This window comes from Heteronotia binoei, chromosome 6 (assembly GCF_032191835.1).
Source record: "Heteronotia binoei isolate CCM8104 ecotype False Entrance Well chromosome 6, APGP_CSIRO_Hbin_v1, whole genome shotgun sequence".
In the NCBI taxonomy this organism is placed as follows: domain Eukaryota; kingdom Metazoa; phylum Chordata; class Lepidosauria; order Squamata; family Gekkonidae; genus Heteronotia; species Heteronotia binoei.
Window position 1 is genome coordinate 132165681 of NC_083228.1, and position 16527 is coordinate 132182207.

At 47.2% G+C, this 16527-nt stretch overlaps 1 protein-coding gene across 9 annotated transcripts in view; it reads right to left on the reverse strand.

Annotated features, from left to right (window-relative positions):
* Positions 1–16527, reverse strand: part of MCF2L2 (MCF.2 cell line derived transforming sequence-like 2) — a 356849-nt gene that overhangs the window by 35632 nt on the left and 304690 nt on the right. The gene's annotated exons all lie outside the window — the stretch shown is intronic.

Consider the following 16527-nt stretch of genomic DNA (forward strand, 5'->3'; position numbering starts at 1 on the left):
AAATGGGGCCTCCTTTGAGGAGAGGTGAACCCTGCTCCCACCCCAAACCCCCTTTGTAGCTCCATCGCTGCCAGGAATTTTTTCTCCCTGCCTAGTAATTTCCAGAATTGGAACTGGGGTGAAAGCAAAGTGCCCTCACCAAGGGAGCAAGTTAGGGTTACCAAGTCCAATTCAAGAAATATCTGGGGACTTAAGGTTGGAACCAGGAGACTTAGGGATGAAGCCAGGAGACACTGGGGTGGAGCCAGGAGACATTGGGGTGGAGCCAGGAGCAAGGGTGTGACAAGCATAATTGAACTCCAAAGGGAGTTCTGGCCATCACATTTAAAGGGACAGCACACCTTTTCAATGCCTTCCTTCCATAGCAAGTAATGAAGGATAGGGGCACCTTCTTTGGGGGCTCATAGAATTGGACACCCTGGTCCAATCGTTTTGAAACTTGGGGAATATTTTGGGGAGAGGCACTATATGCTGTACTGAAAATTTGGTGCCTCTACCTCAAAAAACAGCTCCCCCCCCAGAGCCCCAGATACCCACGGATCAATTCTCCATTATTTTCTATGGGAATAAATCTCCATAGGGAATAACAGAGTTCCCAGCAGACATTTCCCTCCCCTCCCCCCACTTTCTGACGACCCTGAAGCGGGGGGAGGGCCTCCAAACTGGGGGATCACCCCGGCCAGGAGAAAGGAGGTGGGAATCGCCCAGGAAAGGAGTTCCTGTCTCCCTTTCTCCTGGCATGGCTCACCGCACAGCTAGGAGAACAGGGGCAGAGATCACCCTGGAAGGGACTCCCTTCCACCCTTCTCCCAGCTGAAGCTCGCCCTGGCTGGGAGCAAAGGGGGGGGGAATTGCCCTTGAAGGAACTTCCTTCCACCTTTCTCCCAGTTAAGTGGCTGCCAGCCTTTTAAATCTAACCGCAGCTTATTTTGCAGAGAAAGCCCAGCAGGAACTCATTCGCGTATTAGGCCACACCCCCTGACATCACCATTGTTTTGCACAGGGCTTTCTTTGTAGAAAAAGGCTAGCGGGAACTCATTAGCATATTAAGTCACACCCCTGACGCCAAGCCAGCCGGAACTGTGTTCCTGTTCATAAAAAGCCCTGAACCTAACAGCTGAGTGGCGGACTCTGCTCTGCACAGCTGTTAGGTTTAAATGGCTGGCCCCAAACTGCTAAACTGAACCGCCCAAAAGTCCATTATATGTTTAGGGCAGAGGTGGCCAAACTGTGGCTCAGGAGCCACATGTGGCTCTTTCACACATACTGTGTTGGTTGGCTGGTTTGGAGAAGACATTTCTCTCTTTAAATCATTTCTCCAAGCTGCGCCAGCTGGCACCTTAGAGCATACATTTAAAGTTAAAGTTGCCTTCTTTCTACCTCCCCTCCGCCAATCTATTTGCCTGCCTGCCTGTCTGCCAGCCTGACTGTCTTACGGCTCTCAAACATCTGATGTTCCTGTCTTGTGGCTCTCAAACAGCTGACCTTTATTCTATGTGGCTCTTACATTAAGCAAGTTTGGCCACCCCTGGTTTAGAGAATGCACCTGTCATGAACATCGATTCCCAAACTCTGACCCGGGCCAAGCACGGCTCAGATTTTGACTTGTGAACTGGTTCATGGCCATCCCTAGTCAGTAATGTCTACTCAGGTTGGCAATGACTCTCCACAGTCTCGGGTTGAGGTCGTTAACGTCACCTACCACCTGATCCTTACTGGAGATGCTGGGGGATTAACCTGGGACCTTCTGTATATGAAGCAGATGCTCTACCATTGAGCCACGACCCTTCCTCTGGTAAGGCAAACGGTACTTCACACAGTATTCCGATTGCAGCTGCGGAATCAAAGCTTTAATAATGCTTTCATTTCCTTTCGTAACCAACTCTCTGTTGAAACGTCTCTTTCGCACACCTGCTGCTTACCTAGTCTGTGTTTTCATAGAGTTAATCCCCACAATTCCACAATGTTTTCATTGAGCAATGCGCCACAGTTAGTCACTGACACTTCAAAGCTCAGTTTCTGTAAGCATGAAATTCAGATTCCTTGCCCCGAAGTGCATAACTTTACATTTACGTTTACTTACACAGAGCCCTCTTCCGGCTCACCTAGCTTGACGAGATATCTCTGAAGAACTTGGAGGTTTTGCTACCCTAAATAAATTGGTGGCAAAACTGAGAGCCAGTTTGGTGTAGTGGTTAAGTGGGCAGACTCTTATCTGGAAGAACCGGGTTTGATTCCCCACTCCTCCACTTGCACCTGCTGGAATGGCCTTGGGTCAGCCATAACTCTCGCAGAGCTGTCCTTGAAAGGGCAGCTGCTGCAAGAGCTCTCTCAGCCCCACCTACCTCACAGGGTGTCTGTTTTGGTGGGGTGGAAGATAAAGGAGATTGTGACCGCTCTGAGACTCTGAGATTCAGAGTATAGTGCGAGATATAAATCCAATATCTTCTTCTTCTTCTTCTTTACTACTCACTTCTGCCTCCAAATCATTTATAAATAGGATTGCCAGCTCTGTGTTGGGAAATTCTGGAAGATTTGGAGGGAGGAGCCTTTGAAGGTGTGGAAGAACCTCAGCAGAGTATAATGCCATGGAATCCACCTTTCAAAGCAGCCTTTTTCTCGAGGGAAAGTGAACATGGTTTGGGGGTAAATTGTAATTCCAGGAGATTTCTAGCACCGTTGGGCATTGGCAACCCTATTTATAAATGGAACAAAGTTGGGGTCCAATAGCACCATTAAGACCAGCAAAGTTTTATTCAGAATGTAAGCTTTCCTATGCATGCACACGTCATCAGACAATTAAATGGGGTATAGTGAGCAGCGCTACATGTAGCTGGTGGGCGATGCTTAAGAATGCAAATTAGTACAAAGTTAGTCTCCAATGGCAAAACAGTGAAATTAACAAATTGAAAGAACGTTTGCTTTGGATAGCATTTGCGTGGGGAAATACCAAAGGCTGTCACATGTCAGAATTGGAGAATGACTATGAGAGTGTCACAAGGCAAGAAATGCAGTCTGTTAATTGCTCTATTGCTCCTCGAGAGACCAAATGTTCTTTCAGTTTGCTAATTTTGCCATTGGATCCTAACTTGTACTACTTTGCATTCTTAAGCACTGCCTACCAACCAGCTCTATGTAGCACTGCTCACTATACCCCATTTCATTGTCTGACGAAGAATGCATGCGTACGAATGCATTCTGAGTGAATGCAAAGCTTACATTCTGAGTGAAACTTTGTCGGTCTCAAAGGTGCCGCTGGACTCCAACTTTGTTCTACGGCTTCAGACCAACACAACTGCCCGCCTGGATCTACCTATTTATGAAAGTTACATTTCATTGGTTCCAATTCAGTTCCCTGGTGGACTGCTTTGCTTCCCCGCGTTGGCATAGCCACGCCTTTCAACTCCTGCCCCGCCTTCTGCTTCCTGTCATCGAAGCAGACATTTGGCATGAATCCAGCGCAAGGACCAAGGTGAAACCTTTCCCTTCTTCCTCTTCTGCCAGCAAAATTACATTTACAGAAGAGACAGTGTGATGTACTGGGTTTGGAGACGATTAGCAGTCAACATGCTTTATTGGCGAGTACATCACAAAGACAACATGGCCGGGTCCGGGTCCCTGATTATATACATTTCCCGGAACAACCTTCCTGGTCAGGTCCAATAGCGTCTGTCCCTTACAGTCAGATGACCCGCGGTATCCCGCGGCTCACCTCAGTGTGTGCAGCCATGCTGTGTTGTAAATTCAGGGACTGAAATGCAAGACACAACAGACAGAAAGGGCAATTTTGTTCTCCTTCCCTTTCCTCCATCTCTCCACTGCGGCACTCTGTGGCTATTACTCCGTATGGGCCCTAGGGGTCATTCCACAGAAAAAAAGAAGTGCCGGAGCTCATTAGCACAACTTATTTGCGAACTCGTTTGCATATGCCATCTACCCTTGAAATCTCCAGAAGGTGTGCTAAATTATATCAGCTTAGCATCTACCTTAAAATGCTTCTTGAATTAGAATGGTCATCATAAAACCTTACTCCCGTCATACTTTTAAAATCACTTTCTCCTCCGTGGCCGCAGCGGCATGATGAAGATTTCCATCTGCCTGCTGTATATGTTTTGGTTATTTTCCCATTTTTTGTGGGAGGAAATATTAGCAATATTGTCAAATCTTAAAAGTTCAGCAAAATTCTCACAGGGGGTTTGAACAACGGAGCCCAGAAGCAAGTATTGGAGGGGAGGGGGGGGGGTACGACAGAGAGGCTGCGACCACACATGCTAAATAATGCAGTTTCAGTTTGCTTTCAAACTGGATTTTGCCAGTTCACACAGTTAAAATCCCATTGGAAAGTGCACTGAAAGTGGATTGAAACAGCATTATTTGGCATGTGTGATTGCAGCCAAAGAGCACAATAAAATGTAGAAGTTCCGGAGCTTCGCTCCTGTAAGCGCCTGCCCAAAATGAGGCCTGACGGATCCCAGGATACCAAGTATCATTTTTCTTGGGCCAGGAAATGGCCACTAGGGGGGAGGAAAAACCATGGAAGAGCTGTGGCCATTAAGACCTTCTGTCAACAGATGACTGGGTCTAACCAATTAAAGCGAACCAGTAAAAAATTTACAGGCTCCCCAGATTTGTTTTTTTTTTAAAGTGGCATATTGTTTACTTTCCAGACAGCTAGTAAAAAAGCCGATTCTTGCATGTTTGTGTTAGGATGTTCAGTAACTGCAAATTTAAGAGGCCTTTAAGACTTCTTGGATGCATGCCATCCAATCCCAGTGAGTTGTTAATGTAAGGTTTTGCCCAGGTTCAATCACGAGACTTCTTGACAGGAATCAGAAATTTAATGATGATACTTAAGCAAACTATACATGGCAAGTTGTCACTAGTCCAGGTCTTGCCAGATTTTGTAGCAGCAACTCCTTTGGATAATAGGCCACACACCTCTGATGTAGCCAATCCTCCAAGAGTTTACAGGGCTCTTATTATAGGACCTAATGTAAGCTCCAGGAGGATTGGCTACATCAGTGGGGTGCGGCCTAATATGCAAAGGAGTTCCTGCTACAAAAAAAGCCCTGGGTACAAGTATGAGCTTCCCACTATTATAGGGGAAGGAGGGGCAACGGCTATTACTCCCCCATGCCCTCCAAAAGTCTTTTGAGTTTCTTGAAATCAAGAGATAGTCCGGGAAAACTCTCGATAGCCAATCAAGAGATAGTCCGGGAAAACTTGTTTGTTTGTTTGTTCCATTGGCCAGTTAGTCAGGTGACTCCTTTGTCTAGTCAGCCAGAGGTCAGGAAGAAAGAGGAAGTCCTCTCAGTTAGTCATGTGTCCCTCATAGTGTGAGACATAGTTCTTACAGCTTTGCTATTTTCTATCCCAGTTTCCCTTTCCCTCTTGTAGAAATAAAGTATGATTTTTCTTTTATACAAAAGGCTCTCAATCTCATTTCAATCCAGCGATCCATCGAACTGTTTGAGACTTTAGAAACTTGAATTTCAAACAGAAAAATCCTCTAACAATTTGAGGTGGAACCTGACCAGGAGAGAGACCTTGGAGTGGTGGCGGATAACTCACTGAAGATGTCAACTCAGTGTGCCACTCCAATAAAAAAGGCCAATGCTATGCTGGAGTTTCTTAGGAAGGGGACTGAAAACAAATCAGCCAGTATCACAATGCCCCTGTATAAATCTATGGCATGGCCTCATTCGGAATACTGTGTACCGTTCTGATCACTGCATCCGAAAAACTGAAGAAAAGGACAACTAAAATGATGAAAGGGGTGGAACCTCTTCCCTATGAAGGAAGGTTAAAGAGGTCAGGGCTCTTTAGCTTGGAGAAACAATGACTGAGGGGTGACATGATAAAAGTTTACAAAATTATACACAGGATAGAGACAGTAGAGAAGTACTTTTCTCCCTTTCTCACCATATAAGAAACTGTGAGCTCTGAATGAAAGTAACAAGCAGGATTAGAGCAGATAAAAGGAAGTGCTTCTCACCCAAAGAGTAATTGACATGGAATTCACTACCACAGGAAGTGGTGACCACTCAAAGCATAGACAACTTCAAGAGGGGATTGAATAAACATACGGAGCAGAGGCCCATCAGTGGCTATTAGCCTCAAGGTATAGCTGGAACACTCTGTCTGGAGCAGGGATGCTCTGTCTTCTTGGTGCTTCGGGGGCCAAGTGGGAGGGATGCTAGAACTCTGGCTCTGCTGGTGGACCTCCTGAGGGCACCTGGGTCTTGAACACTGCGTGAGTGTGAGACTGGATGGGCCATTGGCCTGATCCAACATGGCTTCTCTCAAGTTCTTACGTCATAGATTGCACAAACTTGTTTTGTTAACACCCTTCGAAGATAGTGTGCTTATTTATTTATCTCTGCTTCCTTGATGATCAGGGGACTCAGAGCAGCTTTCCCTCATCCTCCACTTTATCTTCACAATAACAATTTCCTGAGGTGAGGCTAGGTTAGGCTGAGTGATTGTGATGGGCCCAGGGTCCCTTGGCAGGTGTCCATGGTTGAGAGAGAAATTTGAACCAGAGATTCAAGGGTTCTAGCGTGGTATAATGATTAAGAGTGGCGGACTCGCATCTGGAGAGCCAGGTTTGATTCCCACTCCTCTACTTGAAGCCTGCTAGGTGACCTTGGGCCAGTCACAGTTCTCTCTGAACTTTCCCAGCCCCAACTAGGGGCTCACAAGGCAGCTGGTGTGGGGAGAGGAAGGGGAGGTGATTGTAAACTGCTTTGAGACTCCTTAGGATAGAGGAAAGTAGGCTTCTTTTTCTTTGAACCCAGTTGTCCCAGATCCTAGTCTTAAGTCTAGCCCAGGGTGGCCAAACTTGCTTCTTAACGTATGAGCCAAGTAGAATAAAGTCAGATGCTTGAGAGCTGCAAGACATGAATGTCTCAATGCACAGCAGCCAAGAAGGTCTGAGCGCCTGCTCCGGCTGCAACGCCACTGAAGATGTTCTCCGCAGCTGAGAACGAAATGTCTGGAAGGAAAACTTTCTCCAGTAGAACACGGCACTTGAGCCCGAAAGATTCTACAAACCCTAATGAATGTCAGTTGTTTGAGAGTCACAAGGAAGGAAGGGAGGGAGGGAGGGAGGGAGGGAGGGAGGGAGGGAGGGAGGAAGGAAGGAAGGAAGGAAGGAAGGAAGGAAGGAAGGAAGGAAGGAAGGAAGGAAGGAAGGAAGGAAGGAAGGAAGGAAGGAAGGGAGGGAGGGAGGGAGGGAGGAAGGGAGGAAGGAAGGAAGGAAGGAAGGAAGGAAGGAAGGAAGGAAGGAAGGAAGGAAGGAAGGAAGGAAGGAAGGAAGGAAGGAAGGAAGGAAGGAAGGAAGGAAGGAAGGAAGGAAGGAAGGAAGGAAGGCGATTGGGAGGGAGGTGGAAAGAAAGCAACTTTAACTTTAAATGCATTCTCCAAGTGGCTTGATTTGGATGAGTGATTTAAAGAGCAAAATGCCTTCTCCAACTCAGATGATGGGGTGGTGGGGGCTTCGAGAGCCACACAATATGTGTGAAAGTGCCACCCCTGCTCTAGCCACTACACCACACCAGGTGGCACCTGTGATTGCCGACTGTAGTTAGCGAAGCAGTAAGAATTCCTGCACTGCACAAACATGGACTGGGTGAACTATAGTCACCGTAAACCTGATATCACTCTATTTATATCTTCATTCATCCTGTTCAGTTCACCATGTCATGGATGCCTAGTGAACTAATCTTGTTATTGCTTCAGTTTTTTCACTGTTCTCTCTGCACAATAAAAAGGTGCAAAGTCCAACAAGACGGGCTCCTTTCCCCCCCCCCCTTTGTTCTTGCTACTGCGATAGGCTACGAAGTTAAAAACTGTTCCCTGAAAAAATAACATCTAGTTAACAACTCTGAAAATTTATGGCAGCAATAGAACAGCCAGTGAAAAGATAAAATGTTACAAATGAGGTGTTACAAATGTGTTACAAATCAGGAGGGGAAGTTAGGGTGAAATTAAACAGGAGAAAGGGGAAAAGGGAGGGAGAAGAGAGGAAGGAAACTTCTGAACTCAAGGACTCTTGTTAACAGCTTTATTATGGTCTCGTCACATACTCATTGTTTGCTCCCTTTCTAACAAGTCAAGCAGGGGGTGTGGCCTAATTACTATTACTTCATAACTCTACACATATAATCAGGAGTGGAATTCTAGGAGGAGCTCCTTTGCATATTAGGCCACACCCCCTAATGTAGCCAATCCTTCAAGAGCTTACAAAAAAGAGCCTTGTAAGCTCTTGGAGGACTGGCTACATCAAGGTGATGATGATGATGATGATGATGATATTGGATTTATATCCTGCCCTCCACTCCGAAGAGTCTCAGAGCGGCTCACAATCTCCTTTCCCTTCCTCCCCCACAACAGACACCCTGTGAGGTGGGTGGGGCTGGAGAGGGCTCTCACAGCAGCTGCCCTTTCAAGGACAACCTCTGCCAGAGCTATGGCTGACCCAAGGCCTCATGCTAGCAGGTGCAAGTGGAGGAGTGGGGAATCAAACCCGGTTCTCCCAGATAAGAGTCCACACACTTAACCACTACACCAAACTGGCTCTCTGCGCCGGAATTACAGGAAGCGTCGCTGCTTCTGCGCAGTGAGCGGAAACTGGATTTTAGCGGTTTCCGTTTGCTGTGCGAGAGCCGCAACGCTTCCTGCAACTCCGGCGCAGATAGTGGGAAATCCGACGGACGCTGCGCAGAGAAGAGGAAGGTGACCGCGGGGTAAGCTGAGTGTGAAATCGGTCCTTGCTGTATTGTTCCAGGTCAAAATCTTTCTAAAAAAAAATCTGAGCCTGCTTCAGCGGGGAGGGCGGGATATAAATAAAAATTTATTATTATTATTATTATTATTATTATTATTATTATTATTATTATTATTATTATTATTATTATTATTATTATTATTATTATTATTATCATCTTCACACAGGCTGTTAATAGAAAGGGCTCTGCCTATTTTGGTTGTTGTTTTATGGCCTGATTGTTTATTTTTATTTATTTATTTATTGGATTTATATCCCGCCCTCCCCACTGAAGCAGGCTCAGGGCGGCTGTTTTATAGATACTATTGTAAACTGCTCAATATTGTTTTATGCTGTTTATATGCCCCGGGCAGGTTTTTGGTTTGTCTTTATTACTCGTTTTATTTATTTACCCCCGTTTTTAGGATTTTATTGTTGTACTGTTTTATTTTTACCTCAGCCAGACAGAAAACTGAGGCAGGTATCTGAACAATACTCCTTCTAAGCTGTGGAGTCCTGTGAGCAAAAACTCTACTTTGTGAACTACCGGCATTAAAACTGTGAGCTGCTGCATAAATTAGTTGGTTCTAGAGCCATTTTTCCTGGGGCCACCCCCAAAATCCCCAGATATTTCTTGAGTTGGACCTGGCAGCCCTATGACAAAAAGACTGTAGTTTTTGCCTGGGCACGTATGGAAGTCCATCAAAAGAAGTCCTTCAAATAAACTCCTGCAAGAAAGCCCATTCTTGAGCCTTTCTTGCAGGAGTGCAAATTGTGCAAATTGTGCACTACAAACTTCACATCCTGGGCTGTGCGTTGTTGGTATGTTGGTGGGGCTCCAGTGTTCCATTTCAATGTGCTGCAAAGCTGGGGGAGGGAAGTTTAGTCCCTGTTTAGATGACTAGTAAAGACCACTAGGCAGAACCTCACTGAAGCAGGAAGCCTAGTGACGGGGCGAAGTGTAATCATCCATCTCTTCCTGCTTAAACGGGGACTGTCCCAAAGGTTCTTTAATCTCAGGAGAATTTTAGTATTAGAGAACAGTCTTTTTTTAGAATAATCTCTCAGCACCACTGATCCCCATGGAAGACAACACAAAAACCTAAGATGTAAAATGAATGAAGAAAAAAGGATAGATATTGTCGTGAGCCCTGACGAGGAGGAGCTGGAAGGGTTAACAGACCTGGAAGAGTTGCCAGCCAGTTCCTCAGCTGAACAAACAGCAGCTGGCCCATCAATCACTCTCCAGGCACCAGTGTCAGCTGTTGAGGATCAATCTCCTCCAAGCTGTCCTCCTCCCATCTCAAGAGTTCGAAACAGGCTCCGGAAAGAACTTTCAGAGCAAAGGCATGAAGCACGCCGATGTTTCGATCTCTCAGCCCTGGGTTCTAGCAGAGTCACTGCCACCCAGGGAGCAGGCTGACTGAGACTCCCATATAGCTCCCACCCAGGACCTGGTAACTTTGTGGAAGCAATGTCTATTATCTGGCTTGCATCCACGCTCCTTCCTGATTCCTGATCCTGACCTGCTTGATTTCCTTGGCACCCTGATCTTTTGGCTTTTGGACATTGACTTCTGATTCCAGTTTGTGATTCTGCATTGGTGACTTGGCTCCTGCTTGACTTCCTGGACTTGGCTCCTGCCTGCCTGCACCCTGAGAACGTGACAGATATTTCTGATGCTAATGCTCCCAGTGTTTATCCAGTATTTCTTTTATCTGTTGAAATGCATGGTCAAGTGATTTGAATAGACTTCTCTCTTTTTTTGCCTTTAAGCCATATGAATAAACACAAGGCTTTTTTCGGAGCAGGAACGCACAGGAATGCAGTTCCAGCTGGCTTGGTGCCAGGGGGTATGGCCTAATATTCAAATGAGTTCCTGCTGGGCTTTTTTTGGTAGAAAAAGCCCTGTGTGCAATAATGGTGATGCCAGGGGTGTGTGGCCTGATATGCAAATGAGTTCTTGCTGGGCTTTTTCTACGGGAAAAAAAAGCTCTGATCAAACATAACAGAACCCTACTGCACTGTTCCCCTGAGAGTATCAAACACGGTTCGTGCTTGTCATTGGGTGAATCCAGTGACAGTAATATGTTTGGAAGCAGCGGAATGCTTCAACTGGGTGAGAATATGGCAGCCAACCTGTTAACAAGGGTTCTAGGCAGTGAGCATCTTTCATCAGTGTTCTGAGAGATGCTTGTTGACACCTTTGACGCTCTGCACATGGTCTGGAACCAGACTGATGGACCACCTGCTCTTATATGAGCATGCCCATTGGTTCAAACCATTATCAGGAAGTCCAGGCAGCCCTGCCTTTAGAGGTTAGGTGCGGGTCTACTGAAGACAGGACCCACACATCAGACAAATCTTCACAGTTGATTCTGGCCATAGATTTTGTTTTTTGGTGATCCACCACATCATTGTGATTATTTTTCATTTAGCGGAGCCTCACGATATGAGGCTAGATTTTATTTTCTCTTTTAAAAAAAACCCTATTTGTATCAGAGTCCCCCCAAATGCCCAACATGACTTCAGACCAGGGTATCTGTAGGACCATCTTCTCCCATATGTTCCTGCCCAGGACCTCAGATCACAGGGGGGAAGTCCTCTTGACTGTCCCACCGGTCAAATAAGCTTCTTTGTTGTTTACACAAGGAAGGGCCTTTTCAGTAGCAGCCCCATGATTATGGAACAACCTCCTCATCATGTTTGATCTTTAGGGGGCAGCTGAAGATGGTTTCATTTAGGACTGCATTGGCTTAAAGCAGGTCCAAATTGTGATTTTAAATTTTGGTTTTAATGTATTTTAATGTACCCTCTTTTATGTAACTTATTTTGACTATACGCTTCCTTGGGCTCCATAAGAACAAGAGATGACTAATAAATGTTTTAAGTAAATAAATAATAGAGACCTTGTTTCATAGAATCACAGAAATCGGAGGAACCTCCAGGGTCATTTAGTCCAAACAAGAAATTCACAAATACCTCCCCCAACACACACCCCAGTGATACCAGCTCTATTCCCAGAAAATGGCAAAAAACCTCAAGGATCCCTGGCCAAACTGACCTGGAGAAAATTGCTTCCTGACCCCTATAACCAGGGCTTTTTTTGTAGCATGAACTCCTTTGCATATTAGGCCACACCCCCATGATGTAGCCAATCCTCCAAGAGCTTACAGGGCTCTTCTTACGGGGCCTCCTGTAAGCTCTTGGAGGATTGGCTACCTCAGGGGCGTGTAGCCTAATATGCAAAGGAGTTCCTGCTACGAAAAAAGCCCTGCCTATAGCAACTGGAAGTGGTGGCAGTGAGGGAAAGTTGTCTTCCCAGTTTGCTCCAGCTGGAGCAACTGGAGCAAACTGGAGCACAGACCGAGAAGTGCCTTCCCTTCCCGTCAGTCCCTGGCCCTCCCTTCTTGCAGCATCTAAAGTTTTGCTTTCTCTCCCCAGCTTCCCTAGCCTCGTCCTGCCCTGCCCTCTTCTCCTGGGAGGAAACCCGGAGCGGCCCCATATTAAGATGACACGAATGCTCTGGAGCTTTCCAAACGGGGGGGTGGAGGGTCTGTCCTACCCATCTGCATCAGAGGAGGTTCCTCTGGTGTCGCAACACAAGCTTGGCTTCTCACTCTCGTGCAGTCACTGCTCTTGCAGAGCCAGCATGAGCAATCCCGGAGGGGGAAGTCTGACGAATGTGACATTATCTAATTCATGAAACTGTCCGATCTCCTTGGGCTGGACACCTGAGATACCGGCTCTGCTTCTGCTGAATCTCAAGCACCTGAACCAATGAGGTTCTCTATTTTGCTTTCAGAAATATGCTAACAGCATGAATCACAGAATCATAGAGTTGGAAGGGGCCATGCAGGCAGGGTTGCCAAGTAGGCTTCCCAATCCCCAGGTCCCAGTGGGGAATCCCCTGTTTTTACAGGCTTCTCCCCGCCCCCAGACAGCTGGCCGGCGGGGGAAGCCCCATCCCCCATAATCACCATGCAGTTTTAGAACTCCTGCAGGTCCGTTTTTAAAATATGTCCCTTTAAGGCTGAGCAGGAAGCAGGAAACAGGAAGGGCTTTGGAGAACGACCCCTCCCTTTGTTTTGCTTTCATTTTCAGATCAAGTAAAGTTCTGCAGGAACAAGACCCAGTAAGTATTTGTGTGTGAGAGAGAGGGAGGGGGCAAGGGATTCCCTGGTTTGGAGGCCCTCCCCCCTGCTTTAGAAAGTGTGATGGGGGGGGGGGAGGGAAATGTCTACTGGGCACTCTATTGTTCCCTATGAAGAACGATTCCCAAAGGGAATAATGGGGAATTGATCCGCGGGTATTGGGGGCTCTGGGGGGGCTATGTTTTGGGGTAGAGGCACCAAATTTTTAGTATAGCATCTAGTGCCTCTCCCCAAAATACCCCCCACCAAGTTTCAAAATGATTGGATCAGGGGGTCCAATTCTTGAGTCCCAAAAGATGGTGCCCCTATCCTTCATTATTTCCTATGGAAGAAAGGCATTTAAAAAGGTGTGCTGTCCTTTTAAATGTGATGGCCAGAACTCCCTTTGGAGTTCAATGATGCTTGTCACACCCTTGTTCTTGGCTCCGCCCCCAATGTCTCCTGGATCCACCCCCAAAGTCTCCTGGCTCCGCCCCCAAAGTCCCCAGATATTTCTTGAATTGGACTTCGCAACCCTATTGCCAAGGCCCCCGCGTCCTCCAGTGTCCTCCCGGTGTCCACCGGTGCGGGACTTTTTCTGCACGCGCACCATAGAGTTTGCGTACCATAGAGTTTTCCCTCCCAAATTGCTAGAGCGTCCGGGAAACCATAGAGTTTTCCTGGAAATGCCTAGAGCGGTCGGCATGCGACATCGCCGGAGCGATGACATCACCCACAAGTGACGTCATCGTGCTGGCGACATCGGGGGAGGTTCCCCCCGCCAGCCTAATGTGGACCGGCGGGTTGGGAACCTCCAGGGCAGGAGAATCCCCGGACTGGGGGCCTGGCAGCCCTACATACAGGCCATCTAGCCCAACCCCCTGCTCACTGCAGGATCAGCCAAGAACATCCCTGACAAGTGTTCGTTCAGCCGCTGCTTGAAGACTGCCAGTGAGGGGGAGCTCACCGCCTTCCTAGGTAGCCTATTTCCGTGTCTGGGCCAGCCCTAGACAGTCTGGCACCCTAGGCAAGGCTAACTTCTGGTGCCCCCCCCCCCAATGATAAGAAGAAGAAGATAGAAGATATTGGATTTATATCCCACCCTCCACTCCGAAGAGTCTCAGAGCGGCTCACAATCTCCTTTACCTTCCTCCCCCACAACAGACACCCTGTGAGGTGGGTGGGGCTGGAGAGGGCTCTCATAGCAGCTGCTCTTTAAAGGACAACCTCTGCCAGAGCTATGGCTGACCCAAGGCCATTCCAGCAGGTGCAAGTGGAGGAGTGGGGAATCAAACCCGGTTCTCCCAGATAAGAGTCCACACACTTAACCACCACACCAAACTGGCTCTCCACACTGAGTCACTGAGTCACATGGGGTGCCCAATTCTGTGCCCCAGAAGACTGGCGCCCTAGGCAATCACCTAACTTGAACAATGTTGCATCAGGACATTGCTGTTTTTTAAAAAAATTGTGTTTCATGTGGGATCATAGGGCTGCTAGCCTCCAGGTGGAACCTGGAAATCTACCAGAATTGCAGTTGATCTCCAGACTACTGAGATCAGTTCCTCTTGATTGAATGGCTGTTTTGGAGGGTGGTTTGTGTAGTATTATGCCCCACTGAGGTCCTTTCATTCCCCAGTCTACATTCTCAATCTCCAGGAATTTCTGAGGCAGAGATGCTCTGCATTCTTGGTGCTCGGGGAGAGGGGAAGGCAACAGTGGGAGGGCTTCTGGAGTCCTGGCCCTGCTGGTCAACCTCCTGATGGCCCCTGGTTTTTGGCCACCATGTGACATTGAGTGTTGAAATGGATGGGCCATTGGCCTGATCCAACATGGCTTCACTTAGGAACATATGAAGCTGCCTTCTACTGAATCAGACCCTCAGTCCATCAAAGTCAGTATTGTCTACTCAGACTGGCAGCGGCTCTCCAGGGTCTCAAGCTGAGGTTTTTCACACCTACTTGCCTGGACCCTTTTTAGTTGGAGATGCCGGGGATTGAACCTGGGACCTTCTCCTTACCAAGCAGATGGTCTACCACTGAGCCACCATCCCTCCCTTCTGCTCTTTCCAGCTTGGATATGGCAGCCCTCCCCAGAGAATAGATGTTGAGGTCTCTCCCCAAACTCAGCCCTCCCTGGTCTCCACCCCCAGATCTCCAGAAATCGCCCAATCTGTAGTTGGCAACGCAAGTTAGATGTCATGTGAGCAAACTACAGCATCTGCTGCAGAGACCGGCAAATCTCCTGCACCCTGCAACAGAAGCAAGACAGTCACACAACTGCTGCTCAGCAGTTCTTGCAGAGACTGCCCTGTGCCAGAATGACACTGTAAATTCTCAGGGCAATGCCAGCTATGGCTATGGCAACTAGGAGATAAATGACTACTCAGCAGCAATCAGATCCATATAATTGTTTTAACCTGTCTTATCAGAGAAGTTGACAGAAGCTTTAATATGAAAACCCACTGGCCCACAGCCATTTCACATTTGAACTCTGCCTTAGGACCTTGGCTCCAAATACCATAACTTGTTCCTTTCATAGAACTTTTCTTTCCCACCAACAAGGTCACCAATTTGGGCTTGGGAAATCCCTGGAGGCTTTGCGAATGTCTACCTTAAAATGCTTCTTGACATAATTTTCATAATCAAATCTTATTCCCATCATACTTTTAAAATTACTTTCTTCTATGGGCCACAGTAGGGTTGCCAATCCCCAGGTGGGGGCAGGGGATCCCTCCCCCCGCTTCAGGGTCGTCAGAAAACAGGGGGAGGGGAGGGAAATGTCTGCTGGGAACTCTATTATTCCCTATGGAGATTTATTCCCATAGAAAATCATGGAGAATTGATCCGCGGGTATCTGGGGCTCTGGGGGGAGGTGTTTTTTGGGCTAGAAGCACCAAATTTTCAGTATAGCATCTAGTGCCTCTCCCCAAAATACCCCCCAGGTTTCAAAAATATTGGACCAGGGGGTCCAATTCTATGAGCCCCAAAAGAAGGTGCCCTTATCCTTCATTATTTCCTGGGGAAGGAAGCCATTGAAAAGGTGTGCCGTCCCTTTAAATGTGATGGCCAGAACTCCCTTTGGAGTTCAATGATGCTTGTCACAGCTTTGATCTTGGCTCCATCCCTAATGTCTCCTGGCTCCACCCCCAAATTCTCCTGGCTCCACCCCCAAAGTCCCCAGATATTTCTTAAATTGGACTTGGCAACCCTAGGCCACAGTGGCACCAGGAAGATTTCCATCTGTCTGCATTATACGTTTTGGTTATTCTCCCATTTTTTTCTGTGGGGGAAAAAATATTAGCAAGTTTGTCAAATCTAGTTCAGCAGAATTCTCACAGGGGGTCTGAACAATGGAGCCCAGAAGCAACTATTGGGGAGGGGGGTGGGTAAGAAAGAAAGCGCACAATAAAATTTAGAGGTTCCGGAGCGCCATTCCTGTGAGCTCCTGCCCAAAATGAGACCTGCTTGTAAGCAAAAATTCTACTTTGAGAACCACTGGCACTGAAGGTGTGAGCTACTGCATAAATTTGTTTTGGGGCCATTTTTCCTGAGCTAAGACAAAAATATGTGCGCTGGAGGCTTAAAAACTGAGAGGTAGCTCACACAAACTCAGCTCAGAGGGAAT